The following is a 17,024-nucleotide window of genomic DNA, read 5'->3' as shown; positions in this document are numbered from 1 at the left end:
TCTGTGCCATTGCTGTGTGTGGCATCTGTCTCTCATTGTGTGCCACAGAAAACCAGTGTGTAATACTGGGCCATTTTTTTTCCAAATTCTCCCTGAAAAAAAATAAATAAATAGTGGGAGATAAAGATTGGCAAGTCTGCCTCTGTGCCATTGCTGTGTGTGGCATCTGTCTCTCATTGTGTGCCACAGAAAACCAGTGTGTAATACTGGGCCATTTTTTTTTGTAAAATCTCCCTAAAAAAAAAAATAAATAGTGTGAGATAAAGATTGGCAAGTCTGCCTCTGTGCCATTGCTGTGTGTGGCATCTGTCTCTCATTGTGTGCCACAGAAAACCAGTGTGTAATACTGGGCCCTTTTTTTTTTTTTTATTCTCCCTGTAAAAAAATAAAAAAATAGTGGGAGATAAAGACTGGCAAGTCTGCCTCTGTGCCATTGCTGTGTGTGGCATCTGTCTCTCATTGTGTGCCACAGAAAACCAGTGTGTAATACTGGGCCATTTTTTTTTTAATTCTCCCTGTAAAAAAATAAATAAATAGTGGGAGATAAAGATTAGCAAGTCTGCCTCTGTGCCATTGCTGTGTGTGGCATCTCTCTCTCATTGTGTGCCACAGAAAACCAGTGTGTAATACTGGGCCGTTTTTTTTTTTTTGTAAATTCTCCCTGAAAAAAAATAAATAAATAGTGTGAGATAAAGATTGGCAAGTTTGCCTCTGTGCCATTGCTGTGTGTGGCATCTGTCTCTCATTGTGTGCCACAGAAAACCAGTGTGTAATACTGGGCCATTTTTTTTCCAAATTCTCCCTGAAAAAAAATAAATAAATAGTGGGAGATAAAGATTGGCAAGTCTGCCTCTGTGCCATTGCTGTGTGTGGCATCTGTCTCTCATTGTGTGCCACAGAAAACCAGTGTGTAATACTGGGCCATTTTTTTTTGTAAAATCTCCCTAAAAAAAAAAATAAATAGTGTGAGATAAAGATTGGCAAGTCTGCCTCTGTGCCATTGCTGTGTGTGGCATCTGTCTCTCATTGTGTGCCACAGAAAACCAGTGTGTAATACTGGGCCCTTTTTTTTTTTTTTATTCTCCCTGTAAAAAAATAAATAAATAGTGGGAGATAAAGATTGGCAAGTCTGCCTCTGTGCCAGCGCTGTGTGTGGCATCTGTCTCTCATTTTGTGCCACAGAAAACCTAGTGTGTAATACTGGGCCATTTTTTTTTTTTTTTTTTTTTTTATTCTCCCTGAAAAAAAAAAATAGTGGGAGATTAAGATTGGCATTTCTGCTTGAGTGCCGGTCGTGTGTGTGCCATCTGTCTCAAATTATTGGGGCACAGAAAACCTAGTGTGTAACATTGGGCCTGGTTTTCCTTTTAGTGTCAGCCACCTATAAAGGTGTATATAAATCCTACAGAAGTTAGAGTTCACCTTATAAGTTGTTTTACAGTAACAAATACCGTTACTTTGGTTACATTTTGCAAACAATGAGGAAGTCTGGTGGAAGAGGTCGTGGCCGTGGGCGGTCATTGTCAGCTGGTAATGATGGTAGTGGTGGTGGAGCATCAGGTGGTCATGGTAAAAGCAGTACAGCACCTAAGTCTCGAGTTGTTGAGCCAGGTTCGTCATCTGGCTACACAAGGCCTCGAACGCTCCCTTTTCTGGGAGTAGGAAAACCGCTTTTAAAGCCGGAGCAGCAAGAACAATTTTTGGCTTTCCTTGCTGACTCAGCCTCTAGCTCTTTTGCCTCCTCTTCTGAAAGTGCAAAATGTAAAAGCAGCGCGTCGTTAGTGGATGTTCACGGTCAGGGACAAGTCGCTTCCTTGTCTTCTTCACCCAGAACAAGAGAAAGGATGCGTCAGGAGACACAAAGGGTTACTCCATGGAGCTCTTTACACATACCGTTCCTGGTTTAGACAGTGAAACAGTTAACAGGCCATGCCCATTAGAAGTTGAATCGGACATGGAGTGCACTGATGCACAGCCACAGCCAGATTACTATGCTGTTCCTTTGACTCAGACCAGAACATTGCCCTCGCAGTGTACTGAGCCAGAATCAAACCCAGCTGAGACTATGGTGCCCCGTCACGAACGCTATACCACCGGCTTACACGGTGACACAGACGAAGTTGCACACGAGATAGAAGAGGAGGTCACAGATGACCCAGTTGTTGACCCAGATTGGCAGCCATTGGGGGAACAGGGTGCAGGCGGCAGTAGTTCTGAAGTGGAGGAGGAGGAGGAGCCGCAGCAGGCATCAACATCACAACAGGTTCCATCTGCCGGGCCCGTATTTGGCCAAAAATGCGTGGCAAAACCAAAACCAGTTGGAGGACAGCGTGGCCATCCGGTTAAAGAAGCTCAGTCTGCAATGCCTGAAAAGGTATCCGATAGTAGAAAGAGTGCAGTCTGGCATTTTTTTAAACAACATCCAAATGATCAGCGCAAAGTCATCTGTCAAAAATGTTCAACTACCTTAAGCAGAGGTCAGAATCTTAAAAGTCTAAATACAAGTTGCATGCATAGACATTTATCCACCATGCATTTGCAAGCCTGGACTAACTACCAAACATTCCTAAAGGTTGCAGCACCCTCGGCCAATGAAGCTAGTCAGCAACGCTACATCCCTTCCCTCACTGTAAGCCCACCATTTCCCGCAACACCTGCAGTATCTGTGCAGCTTTTGTCTCCAGGCCAAAGCAGTCAGGGAATCACCAGGTTCGTAGTAGGAAACACTGCATGTAGGGCACCGGCAAGAATACCATCTCCAACCCTCTCTCAGTCTGCCATGTACACCAGCACCACCGCTAGTTCCACGATCTCCAGCTCTCCAGTCCAGCTCACCCTACATGAGACTCTTGTTAGGAAAAGGAAGTACTCATCCTCACATCCGCGTACACAGGGTTTGAATACCCACATTGCTAAACTAATCTCATTAGAGATGATGCCCTACCGGTTAGTTGAAAGCGAAGCTTTCAAAGCGCTGATGGACTACGCTGTACAACGCTACGAGCTACCCAGTCGACACTTCTTTTCTAGAAAAGCCATCCCAGCCCTCCAACAGCATGTTAAAGACCGCATCGTCCATGCACTCAGGCAGTCTGTGACTACAAAGGTGCACCTGACAACAGATGCATGGACCAGTAGGCATGGCCAGGGACGTTATGTGTCCATCACGGCACACTGGGTGAATGTGGTGGATGCAGGGCCCACAGGGGCCAGCAATATTGGGACAGTTCTGCCTAGCCCACGGTCAAGGAAAGAGTTGGCTGTAGGCGTTCGCCCCCCCTCCTCCTCTTCCTCGTCCTCCTGCAGAAGCAAGAGCTTGTCCACAGACCGCAGTCGCACATCCACTCCATCCGCAGCTGCCACTGTTGGGACAGCTAGTGGCAAGCGTCAGCAGGCTGTATTGGCAATGAAGTGTTTGGGCGACAACAGACACACCGCGGATGTTCTGTCCAAGTTCTTGCACCAAGAAACTCAGTCATGGCTGGGCACTGTACATCTTGAGGCAGGCAAGGTAGTGAGTGATAACGGAAGGAATTTCATGGCTGCCATAGCCCTTTCCCAACTGAAACACATTCCTTGCCTGGCTCACACCTTAAACCTGGTGGTGCAGTGCTTCCTGAAAAGTTATCCGGGGTTACCCGACCTGCTCCTCAAAGTGCGTAGACTTTGCTTGCATATCCGCCGTTCGCCCGTACACTCCAGCCGTATGCAGAACTATCAGCGGTCTTTGAACCTTCCCCAGCATCGCCTAATCATCGACGTTGCAACAAGGTGGAACTCCACACTGCACATGCTTCAGAGACTGTGCGAACAGAGGCGTGCTGTTATGTATTTGTGGGAGGATACACGGGCAGGCAGTTGGATGGCAGACATGGAGTTGTCAGGTGTGCAGTGGTCGAAGCTACAAGACCTGTGTCAAGTCCTTCAGTGTTTTGAGGAATGCACACGGCTGGTTAGTGCAGACAACGCCATAATAAGCATGAGCATCCCCCTAATGCGTCTGCTGATGCAAAGTTTGATGCACATAAAGAAGCAGACGTCTGCAGCCGAGGAAGAGGAAAGCCTTGTTGACAGTCAGCCATTGTCTGGTCAGAGCCGTGTAGAGGACGCGGTAGCGGGCGAAGAGGATGAGAAGGACGAGGAGGATTATGGGGATGAGTACTTTTTTAATGAGGAAGCTTCTCCTGGGCCAACAGAAATTAGTGGCGTTGCAAGGCCGGGTTCTGGTTTTTTAAGGGAGACAAGTGACGTAGATTTGCCTGTAACTGCCCCTCAAACCAGCACAACCGCAGATTTGACAACTGGAACTTTGGCCCACATGGCGGATTATGCCTTACGTATCCTAAAAAGGGACCCATGCATTATTAAAATGATGAGCGATGACGATTACTGGTTGGCCTGCATCCTTGACCCTCGCTATAAAGGCAAATTGCAAATTATTATGCCACATGAGAACCTCGAACAAATATTAGCAATAGTGTTGAGCGATACCGTCCGATACTTGAAAGTATCGGTATCGGAAAGTATCGGCCGATACCGGCAAAGTATCGGATCTAATCCGATACCGATACTCGATACCAATACAAGTCAATGGGACTCAAGTATCGGACGGTATCCTGTATGGTTCCCAGGGTCTGAAGGAGAGGAAACTCTCCTTCAGGCCCTGGGATCCATATCAATGTGTAAAAGAAAGAATTAAAATAAAAAATAGGGATATACTCACCTCTCCGACGCAGCCTGGACTTTACCGCCGTAACCGGGAGCCGTTGTACCTAAGAATGCGCGCTTGAAGGGCCTTAGATGACGTCACGGCGCTCTGATTGGTCCGTAGCGGTCGCATGACCGCTACGCGACCAATCACAACGCAGTGACGTCACCTAAGGTCTTTCAAGCGCTTGAAATACCTTAGAAGATGTCCGCAGCTTCTGATTGGTCGCGTAGCGGTCGCGTGACCGCTACGCGACCAATCACAAAGCAGTGACATCACCTAAGGTCTTTCAAGCGCTTGAAAGACCTTAGGTGACGTCACAGCTTTGTGATTGGTCGCGTAGCGGTCACGCGACCGCTACGGACCAATCAGAGCGCCGTGACGTCATCTAAGGCCCTGCAAGCGCGCATTTTTAGGTACAACGGCTCCCGGTTACGGCGGTAAAGTCCAGGCTGCGTCGGAGAGGTGAGTATATCCCTATTTTTTATTTTAATTCTTTCTTTTACACATTGATATTAATCCCGATACCGATTCCCGATACCACAAAAGTATCGGATCTCGGTATCGGAATTCCGATACCCGCAAGTATCGGGTATCGGAATGCTCAACACTAATTAGCAACCAAACAAGCAACTCTTGTAGACCGTTTGATTCAGGCATTCCCAGCACACAGCTACAGGGCAGAGGTGTTAGAGGTGCACAAATCAGAAGTGGCGTTGGACAGAGGGGTTTTCTGACCAGGTTGTGGAGTGATTTCGCCATGACCGCAGACAGGACAGGTACTGCAGCATCTATTCAAAGTGACAGGAGACAACATTTGTCCAGTATGGTTACTAACTATTTTTCATCCCTTATCGATGTTCTCCCTCAACCGTCATTCCCATTTGATTACTGGGCATCAAAATTAGACACCTGGCCTGAATTGGCAGAATATGCATTGCAGGAGCTTGCTTGCCCAGCAGCTAGTGTGCTATCAGAAAGAGTATTCAGTGCTGCTGGTTCAATATTAACCGAAAAATGGACTCGTCTGGCTACCCAAAATGTGGATGATCTAACCTTCATTAAAATTAACCACTCCTGGATTTCAAATTATTTTGCCCCACCTTTCCCGGCTGACACCTAGCTTTCCTATAAAAAGGTCTTGCTTGTGGACTGGTCTTACTGGGTGTTCCAATCTCTTAATTTGCAGCAGCTGTTTGTCCAGCATACGACATGTTTACACCTCCCTCAATGGGAAAACTCCCCCCACGGGGCCGTGGTCTCGCCACTTGGCGCATGCACCCGTTAGAGTGCCGTTTGTCTGAAGAGGTGGGTGTGCCCAGTTTTGGTCGACGGCACTGCCACTGGGTCCCTCATAGTACAATAAAGTGTTTCTGGTGGTGGTGGCGCGCACCCAACGTCAGACACACCGTTGTAACATGAGGGGCCCTGGGACGGTACCGCCAGCCACAAGAGAGTTCACCCCCCCCAGCTCAAACTGTGCTCTACCACGTGCAAAATTATCTCTCACAGCTCCACCAATGTTTAGTATATGCGCTGACATCATTCAATGCCTGGTACTGACAATACCAATTTGTTGACATCTATGATGCTAGTTAAAGTAGTCTGGGTCAGTGTCCTATATTGACACCAGTAAATACAGGTCCTTCTCAAAAAATTAGCATATAGTGTTAAATTTCATTATTTACCATAATGTAATGATTACAATTAAACTTTCATATATTATAGATTCATTATCCACCAACTGAAATTTGTCAGGTCTTTTATTGTTTTAATACTGATGATTTTGGCATACAACTCCTGAAAACCCAAAAAACCTGTCTCAATAAATTAGCATATCAAGAAAAGGTTCTCTAAACGACCTATTACCCTAATCTTCTGAATCAACTAATTAACTCTAAACACAAGCAAAAGATACCTGAGGCTTTTAAAAACTCCCTGCCTGGTTCATTACTCAAAACCCCCATCATGGGTAAGACTAGCGACCTGACAGATGTCAAGAAGGCCATCATTGACACCCTCAAGCAAGAGGGTAAGACCCAGAAAGAAATTTCTCAACAAATAGGCTGTTCCCAGAGTGCTGTATCAAGGCACCTCAATGGTAAGTCTGTTGGAAGGAAACAATGTGGCAGAAAACGCTGTACAACGAGAAGAGGTGACCGGACCTTGAGGAAGATTGTGGACTGAGTCTGGTGTGGAAACATCCAGAGCCACCGTGCACAGGTGTGTGCAGGAAATGGGCTACAGGTGCCGCATTCCCCAGGTAAAGCCACTTTTGAACCATAAACAGCGGCAGAAGCGCCTGACCTGGGCTACAGAGAAGCAGCACTGGACTGTTGCTAAGTGGTCCCAAGTACTTTTTTCTGATGAAAGCAAATTTTGCATGTCATTCGGAAATCAAGGTGCCAGAGTCTGGAGAAAGACTGGGGAGAAGGAAATGCCAAAATGCCTGAAGTCCAGTGTCAAGTACCCACAGTCAGTGATGGTGTGGGGTGCCATGTCAGCTGCTGGTGTTGGTCCACTGTGTTTCATCAAGGGCAGGGTCAATGCAGCTAGCTATCAGGAGATTTTGGAGCACTTCATGCTTCCCTCGGCTGAAATGCTTTATGGAGATGAAGATTTCATTTTCCAGCACGACCTGGCACCTGCTCACAGTGCCAAAACCACTGGTAAATGGTATACTGACCATGGTATTACTGTGCTCAATTGTATTGAGTGCATAACTGAACATTATTATTTGATGTTTTTTGTTTTTGTTATTAAAAAACACTTTTATTTGATTGGACGGGTGAAATATGCTAATTTATTGAGACAGGTTTTTTGGGTTTTCAGGAGTTGTATGCCAAAATCATCAGTATTAAAACAATAAAAGACCTGACAAATTTCAGTTGGTGGATAATGAATCTATAATATATGAAAGTTTAATTGTAATCATTACATTATGGTAAATAATGAAATTTAACACTATATGCTAATTTTTTGAGAAGGACCTGTACTTACTGCCAAATTACTATGTCAGAAACTCAGCAGATGAGCCCACCCCTGTACCTAAGAATGCCACACTTTTTTTTTTTTGTTGTTGTTTTGCGAGACATTAACATCTATTTATTTTTTGTGAGTACTAACTGTGTCAGACACTCCTTGCAATCGTCCTCCGCTGACCACACCAATGCTGCCTGTGTACCCCTGCGAGATAACTCTAAGTGCCTTGAGCCTATTTTTAGTTATTTTAGGCCTAGTAAGCCTGTCTGCGGTCCCTCCTTGCAATCCTCCTCCACTGACCACAACAATGCTGCCTGTGTACCCATGTAACCTATTTAAAACTGCATAGAGCCTATTTTTATTTATTTTAGGCCTAGTAGCCTGTCTGCGGTCCCTCCTTGCAATCCTCCTCCACTGACCACAACAATGCTGCCTGTGTACCCATGTAACCTATTTAAAACTGCATAGAGCCTATTTTTATTTATTTTAGGCCTAGTAAGCCTGTCTGCGGTCCCTCCTTGCAATCCTCCACCACTGACCACTACAATGCTCCCTGTGTACCCATGTAACCTATTTAAAACTGCATAGAGCCTATTTTTATTTATTTTAGGCCTAGTAAGCCTGTCTGCGGTCCCTCCTTGCAATCCTCCTCCACTGACCACAACAATGCTGCCTGTGTACCCATGTAACCTATTTAAAACTGCATAGAGCCTATTTTTATTTATTTTAGGCCTAGTAAGCCTGTCTGCGGTCCCTCCTTGCAATCCTCCTCCACTGACCACAACAATGCTGCCTGTGTACCCCTGCGAGATAATTCTAAGTGCCTTGAGCCTATTTTTAGTTATTTTAGGCCTAGTAAGCCTGTCTGCGGTCCCTCCTTGCAATCCTCCTCCACTGACCACAACAATGCTGCCTGTGTACCCATGTAACCTATTTAAAACTGCACAGAGCCTATTTTTATTTATTTTAGGCCTAGTAGCCTGTCTGCGGTCCCTCCTTGCAATCCTCCTCCACTGACCACAACAATGCTGCCTGTGTACCCATGTAACCTATTTAAAACTGCATAGAGCCTATTTTTATTTATTTTAGGCCTAGTAAGCCTGTCTGCGGTCCCTCCTTGCAATCCTCCACCACTGACCACTACAATGCTGCCTGTGTACCCATGTAACCTATTTAAAACTGCATAGAGCCTATTTTTATTTATTTTAGGCCTAGTAAGCCTGTCTGCGGTCCCTCCTTGCAATCCTCCTCCACTGACCACAACAATGCTGCCTGTGTACCCATGTAACCTATTTAAAACTGCATAGAGCCTATTTTTATTTATTTTAGGCCTAGTAAGCCTGTCTGCGGTCCCTCCTTGCAATCCTCCTCCACTGACCACAACAATGCTGCCTGTGTACCCCTGCGAGATAATTCTAAGTGCCTTGAGCCTATTTTTAGTTATTTTAGGCCTAGTAAGCCTGTCTGCGGTCCCTCCTTGCAATCCTCCTCCACTGACCACAACAATGCTGCCTGTGTACCCATGTAACCTATTTAAAACTGCATAGAGCCTATTTTTATTTATTTTAGGCCTAGTAAGCCTGTCTGCGGTCCCTCCTTGCAATCCTCCACCACTGACCACTACAATGCTGCCTGTGTACCCATGTAACCTATTTAAAACTGCATAGAGCCTATTTTTATTTATTTTAGGCCTAGTAAGCCTGTCTGCGGTCCCTCCTTGCAATCCTCCTCCACTGACCACAACAATGCTGCCTGTGTACCCATGTAACCTATTTAAAACTGCATAGAGCCTATTTTTATATATTTTAGGCCTAGTAAGCCTGTCTGCGGTCCCTCCTTGCAATCCTCCTCCACTGACCACAACAATGCTGCCTGTGTACCCCTGCGAGATAATTCTAAGTGCCTTGAGCCTATTTTTAGTTATTTTAGGCCTAGTAAGCCTGTCTGCGGTCCCTCCTTGCAATCCTCCTCCACTGACTACAACAATGCTGCCTGTGTACCCATGTAACCTATTTAAAACTGCATAGAGCCTATTTTTATTTATTTTAGGCCTAGTAAGCCTGTCTGCGGTCCCTCCTTGCAATCCTCCTCCACTGACCACAACAATGCTGCCTGTGTACCCATGTAACCTATTTAAAACTGCATAGAGCCAATTTTTATTTATTTTAGGCCTAGTAAGCCTGTCTGCGGTCCCTCCTTGCAATCCTCCTCCACTGACCACAACAATGCTGACTGTGTACCCATGTAACCTATTTAAAACTGCATTGAGCCTATTTTTAGTTATTTTAGGCCTAGTAAGCCTGTCTGCGGTCCCTCCTTGCAATCCTCCTCCACTGACCACAACAATGCTGCCTGTGTACCCCTGCGAGATAACTCTAAGTGCCTTGAGCCTATTTTTAGTTATTTTAGGCCTAGTAAGCCTGTCTGCGGTCTCTCCTTGCAATCCTCCTCCACTGACCACAACAATGCTGCCTGTGTACCCCTGCGAGATAACTCTAAGTGCCTTGAGCCTATTTTTAGTTATTTTAGGCCTAGTAAGCCTGTCTGCGGTCCCTCCTTGCAATCGTCCTCCGCTGACCACACCAATGCTGCCCGTGTACCCCTGGAACCTATTTAAAAGTTCATAGAGCCTATTTACTGTATATATTTTATTTAATATTAATAAAGCCATGATGGACTACGCTGTACCACGCTACAAGCTAACCAGTCGACACTTCTTTGGCGAGAAAAGCCATCCTAACCCTCCACCAGCATGTAAAAGACCGCATTGTCCATGCACTCTGGCAATCTGTGAGTACAAAGGTGCACCTGACAACAGACGCATGGACCTGTAGGCATGGCCACGGAAGGTTACGTGTCCATTACGGCGCAATGGGTTAATATGGTGGATGCATGGTCCACAGGGGACAGCCTACTAAGTATGTCTGCAGTCCCTAATTCAAATTGTCCTCCACTGTATAAATCTGAGCTTCAACCTTCTGGCTCTCATTAAGTGCTGTTTTTTAAAAATTTGGTGGTTGGGGCCTACTAACGGTGTCTGCCGCTCCCTGGTGTTGTCCTCCACTGTATAAATCTGAGCTTCAACCTTCTGGCTCTCATTAAGTGCTTTTTAACAAAAATTTGGTGGTTGGGGCATACTAACGGTGTCTGCCGCTCCCTGGTGTTGTCCTCCACTGTATAAATCTGAGCTTCAACCTTCTGGCTCTCATTAAGTGCTGTTTTTTAAAAATTTGGTGGTTGGGGCCTACTAACGGTGTGTGCCGCACCTTGGTGTTGTCCTGTGTTATTTTCCTGACCTTTAATCTTCAGGCTTTCGGCCTTCATTTGTAATATTAAACTGCATAGGGCCTACTAGTTGGGTTGGGCCTACTAACGGTGTCTGCCGCTCAAAGGTGTTCTCCTCCACTGAACAAAGCAGTGCCGCCTGTTTACTCCTGTTACCAATTTTGAACTTTATTTTGCCCACTTTATTATTTGGGCCTACTAACTGTGTCTGCCTCTCATTACAGTTGTCCTCCACTGAACTAAGCAATGCTGCCTGGTTAGTCCTGTTACCAATTTTGAATTGCATTTAGCCCACTTTATTATTTGGCCCTATATCAATGTTTCCTCCTCATCCTGCCCATTGCCCAGCCGGTGCTACATGAGTCTTGTGGTACTTTGACCCAGACCACTACATTCCCCTTGCATGCTACACAGCCACAATCTGACCCTGCTGAAAGTCAGGTTCCCCTTCCCGCATACTATACCACCTTACACAGGGACAAAGAGGAAGGTGCAGATGAAAGTGCAGGTTTCTTTAACAGGTAGGGGGCATACTCGTTGGCGACGTCACAGGCACAGGGCCCCTCAGAGTACACAAAAGTGTCGCTGCCGGTGGGAGGCGCCCCCGCCGTGCAAACACACCGCTGTACTTTGAGGGGCCCTGTGCCAGTGCCAATGCGAAAGAGTGGGCCCCCCCTGCTTGCTCAGGATCACAGCACTTGCAACGTTGAAATACTTGCCTCTCCCTGCTCCACCGCCGTGACGTAGTCCACGTTTCCTGGGCCCACTAAAACCTTGAACCAGCCCTACCCCCCACAACTTTTGCCAAATGACCCCCAATTTCCAATGCCAACTATTATTATAAAGTTAATTAAGATTGACAAGCTTCAGAAACAAGAATGGATGTTTTTGGCATTAAAATGGGCACTGTAGGTGTTTTCCTGGCCTCCACTCACTGCCGACTATGCTTCCCCATTGACTTGCATTGGGTTTCATGTTTCGGTCGATCCCTGACTTTTCGCGATAATCGGCCGACTGCACTCGACTCGACTTTGGACAAAGTCTGGTTTCGCAAAACCCGACTCGATCTTAAAAAAATGAAAGTCGCTCAACCCTACTGATGACAGATATAGAAAATAACAGCTATGTGAAGCTCATACGAGCTTGCTAATCCCTACACCCAAGGTACAGTATAAGGACCGTATCTCACAAAACTGCCTAGAAATTGAAAAGCAAATGTGCATATAAATGCATACAATACATAATGACAAAAAGGCATTAGCAAACGGAGCAGTCACTTGTGATATGCAACCAAAAGGTACCACAGGGAGAATTTCAAGGCCGCATGTAAAACAAGGCGATCAATGTATACTACCCAGAGGCATGTGTTGCCTGGACCTGTAGAGCCTCTAATGGGAGTCCTAATGTGGGTTACTAAGAGACCCAACGCATGTCGCCACCACACAGGGTGGCTTTGTCAGGGGTAATCTCAAGACCAAGTGTGTGCCACTTATATATACAAATACATAATGACGATACCGCAATCAGCTGTGTTGCTGCTTGTCGGCCGCATGGAGTTTTCCAAGTCGCATCATACAAAGCACAATCCCTCCTTTACCTCCATCTGCGCATGCTCCGGCGTCCAGGCACCATTGGTGTAGCAGTCAGGTTGCCAAGGAGACCAGAATGCTTCTAGTATGACGCCCACAATGCGTAAATAGACCAACACTTGGGCCGCACTGTAGTATTTCCACTATCAGCAGGATGTGTGAGCGCCGATATCCCACACATATATCAGGCTATTTCGCCGCTTGTAACCTTCCTGTAAGAAAGCACCAGCGTCACAGGAAGATAAATAAGCCCAGCTAGGTTGCCTAAGCAGCCGGGAAGCCCTCTAGTGGGCGCTTCCCGTACTGCACCTACTACTTATTTCTATACCTCAGCTTGGGACACATTGTGATATTATCAGCATGATATATAGGCACCAACAATTAACTATTACGCCGCTTACATGCTTTGTATGAGGCTATAAAGGAGCACCGCTCCAACCACTTTGCAGACGCTCCAGCGCTACAAAGTGATAAGTGCACCAGGCTGAGTTGCCTAGGTCACCAAGCCGCCATCTCATAGGCGCCTGCGCTTTCTTTATGATGACACTAACAGCCTTCCATCCATAGATTCTGTCAGTTGCTTGATCTGTTTACGATCAACATTGCGTGCAGCAGCCACCACAGCCTCCCAGACACTGCTCTGAGAGGTGTACTGTTTTCCCTCCCTGTAGATCTCACATTTTATGAGGGACCACAGGTTCTCTATGGGGTTCAGATCAGGTGAACAAGGGGGCCATGTCATTATTTTTTCTTCTTTGAGACGTTTACTGGGCAGCCACGCTGTGGAGCAGTTGGAGGCATGTGATGGAGCATTGTCCTGCATGAAAATCATGTTTTTCTTGAACGATACTGACTTCTTCCTGTACCACTGCTTGAAGAAGTTGTCTTCCAGAAACTGGCAGTAGATCTGGGAGTTGAGCTTCACTCCATCCTCAACCTGAAAAGGTCCCACAAGTTCATCTTTGATCATACCAGCCCATACCAGTACCCCACCTCCACCTTGCTGGTGTCTGAGTCGGATTGGAGCTCTCTGCCCTTTACTGATCCAGCCTCTGGCCCATCCATCTGGCCCAACAAGAGTCACTCTCATTTCATCAGTCCATAAAACCTTTGAAAAGTCAGTCTTAAGATATTTCTTGCCCCAGTCTTGACGTTTTATCTTATGTTTCTTGTTCAAAGGTGGTCGTTATTCAGCCTTCCTTACCTAGGCCATGTCCCTGATCATCGCACACCTTGTGCTTTTTGTTAATCCAGTAACGTTGCAGCTCTGAAATATGGCAAAACTGGTGGCAAATGGCATCTTGACAGCTTCACGCTTCATTTTCCTCAATTCATGGGCAGTTATTTTGCGTTTTTTTGCCTAACACCCTGTTGGCTATTTGCCATGAAACGCTTGATTGTGCAGTGATCACGCTTCAAAAGTTTGGCAATTTCAAGACTGCTGCATCCCTCTGCAAGACATCTCACAATTTTGGTCTGTTCAGAACTCGTCAAATCTCTCTTCTGACCCATTTTGCCAAAGGAAAGAAAGTTGCCTAATAATTAAGCACACCTTATATAGGGTGTTGATGTCATTAGACAACACCCCTTCTCCTTACAGAGATGCACATCACCTGATTTACTTAATTGGTAGTTGGTTCTCAAGCCTGAACAGCTTGGAGTAGGACAACATGTATAAAAAGTATCATGTGATCCAAAAAACAACTTGCCTAATAATTCTGCATGCAGTGTAAATAGGATGGTCTGGTGAGTTATCTGTGAGGGCAGTGTCGACTGATTTACCACTCGTATGGTCACTGGCTTGGCAAGCATCACCAGGGGTATTGTGTGCCATTGGGTGAAGGCAGATTTCATGAAGTTGCCCTCTACCCCGGAATCCACGCACAGCTCTACCATATAAGTGGATGGGCCACTTGTTGTTGTCCCCTTGAACGAAAGTTTGGAGGAAAATGCCGCTGTGTCTAGTGAACCACCTCCAACGGTCATGGTTGGGACGTTTTCCCAACTGCTGAGGACATCTGGAATCAAGTTGTCCTGACTGCCAGCAGACATGACAGACCTTGAGTGCGCAAGCGGTCTGGGACTTAGATCCCACTCGTGACATGTCCATGGCCTCATCTGGCTTGGACCTCTGGATCGGAGATTCCAGATGTTTGGTGAAGGTGGGAGCTAGCCGAATCCTCTGCCTACAGTGGGCTCGCTCCAACCTTTGCTCGTTAAAATGAAGGTCGATGCGAGTTGACATCGCTATTAGCTCCTCCAGAGTGGCAGTAATCTCCCTAGTGGCCAAAATGTTCTTCACATGGTCAGCCAGTCCCCTCCAAAATACAGGGATAAGGACTTTGGCCACTCCAGCTCAGATGCTAAAGTCCGGAAGTGGACGGCAAAATGGCTGACCATGGACAAGCCCTGTGTCAGTGCCAGCAGTTGGAGCGCCATATCATGGGTGACTCGAGGTCCCAAAAAGACCTATTTCAGAGTGGTCAGGAACCATGGAGCACTCTGCACCACATGATCATCATGCTCCCACAGTGGCGTGGCCCACTCCAACACCCTGTGTGACAGGAGGGATATTATGAATCCCACCTTAGCCCGCTCTGAAGGGAAATGTGCAGCAGGAGCTCAAGGTTTATAGCACACTGGCTCACAAATCCCCTACATGACTTGGCAACACCAGAAAACAAATCTGGCAGCGTGAGGTAGGATAAGGTCGGAACATGGATGGCAGTGGCCAAACTGGCTGCAGCCATGCTTGCAGCCTGAACAGCTACTGCGGTAACGTCAATGGCTGAGGTTTTGCGCTTGAGAACCACCAACCTGCCCTCCAGCTACTGGATGTACCCCTGCAGTCGCTGTTTGTCCACCATTACTAGCCAGACCCTGGTGCTAGTATATTGTTAGGGCTGGCGGAATGCACCAAATAATATTAAAGAGAAAATAAGGTGCATTCGCAGCCCGGGGTCCAACGGGCCGAGATGACACCTGCTGTTTAGCTATAACGGACAGTATATGGCGGTGTAACATGAACACACGCGGGTTAACTTCAACCGGTATGTAGGAGGCGAACCCTGTTGCATCACAGGGTCTCAATACTTGAAAACCACAGCTTCATGAGAAGCATGCCCATATAACAGTTATGAATAAATAACATGTAATACAATAATATTAAAGGGCCATAGCAGACATGTCTATGGGATAATCGCTACCTCAAGATAAACTACCATAGAAAAAATATGATCAAAAACACCCAACACAATATGTAATAAAAAATATACAAATACTTTATTAAATATAAATACAACACAATATAATGAGGCCAGGGAGGGAAGTAGGAAAAAACTCAGGTCACAATGTGCACCAAGAAACGGCCAGGGGTACAAGCATGTGGACCATGTAAATGGAAACAGTTAGTATCTAGGTTCCAAAGAAGGACTCCTAAAATTCGACATGGCAGGAAAAGAATACCCTGATAGGGAATAATTCTAAGAAATACAACAACGCTGGCTGCTATTTAAGATGGAATATAATTACCTGCACAGGAACAAAATAGACCACGGTCCACAGCGTGTACCCACCCCAACGCGCGTTTCGGCGTGATGAGCCTTTCTCAAGGGGTAACAAGTAAGGGGAAGTGGTGGAATTAAATACTAAATCGATATCCAGTCTTGACAAAACTATTGATGAGGCTGAGCGTAACTTCAAATCAATATGCCCGGTTGATAAACTCAACGGGTATGAATCTAAGATCGAGAAGAGCCTGGATGCATGCGTTAAGAAGATCCTTGACATGCAGGCCTCTAAATTTCAGAGGGACACAAGAGACTTTACAACTAATAATGTCTACCATTGGAGGAAGGCCAATTCTTATACCCCTCGATTGACAGGTGCTCCATCTGTGAGCTCACTATCTAATATCAGTGATTCATCTGAATGGTCTACCTCCTCTATTGTGACACGTTCTGGACCCAGAAATAAAAGAATAAGGGATGTGGATTTTCATCCGTACAAACGGGTGCAAAATAGATCACCTGAACGTAAAAAGAATAATAACCAGGTAATTAACCTCAGTTCTCATCCTCTAACTGACACTGATTTGTGTTGTGAAATTGGATTCTGGGCTCCCCCGGTGGCCACTTGTGGAATTGTACTTGTGTGCATCATCCCCTCTGTTCACCTGCTCCTATCAGGATGTGGGAGTCGCTATATAACCTTGCTCCTCTGTCAGTTTCATGCCGGTCAACAATGTAATCAGAAGCCTTCTGTGCATGTTCCTGCTACTAGACAACTCCTAGCTAAGTTGGACTTTTGTCCTTGTGTGTTTTTGCATTTTGTTCCTGTTCACAGCTGCTGTTTCGTTACTGTGTCTGGAAAGCTCTTGTGAGCGGAAATTGCCACTCTGGTGTTATGAGTTAATGCTAGAGTCTTAAAGTAATTTCTGGATGGTGTTTTGATAGGGTTTT

Source organism: Ranitomeya variabilis, chromosome 4, assembly GCF_051348905.1.
Source record: "Ranitomeya variabilis isolate aRanVar5 chromosome 4, aRanVar5.hap1, whole genome shotgun sequence".
Classification (NCBI taxonomy): Eukaryota; Metazoa; Chordata; class Amphibia; order Anura; family Dendrobatidae; genus Ranitomeya; species Ranitomeya variabilis.
This window is presented reverse-complemented; position numbering follows the sequence as displayed.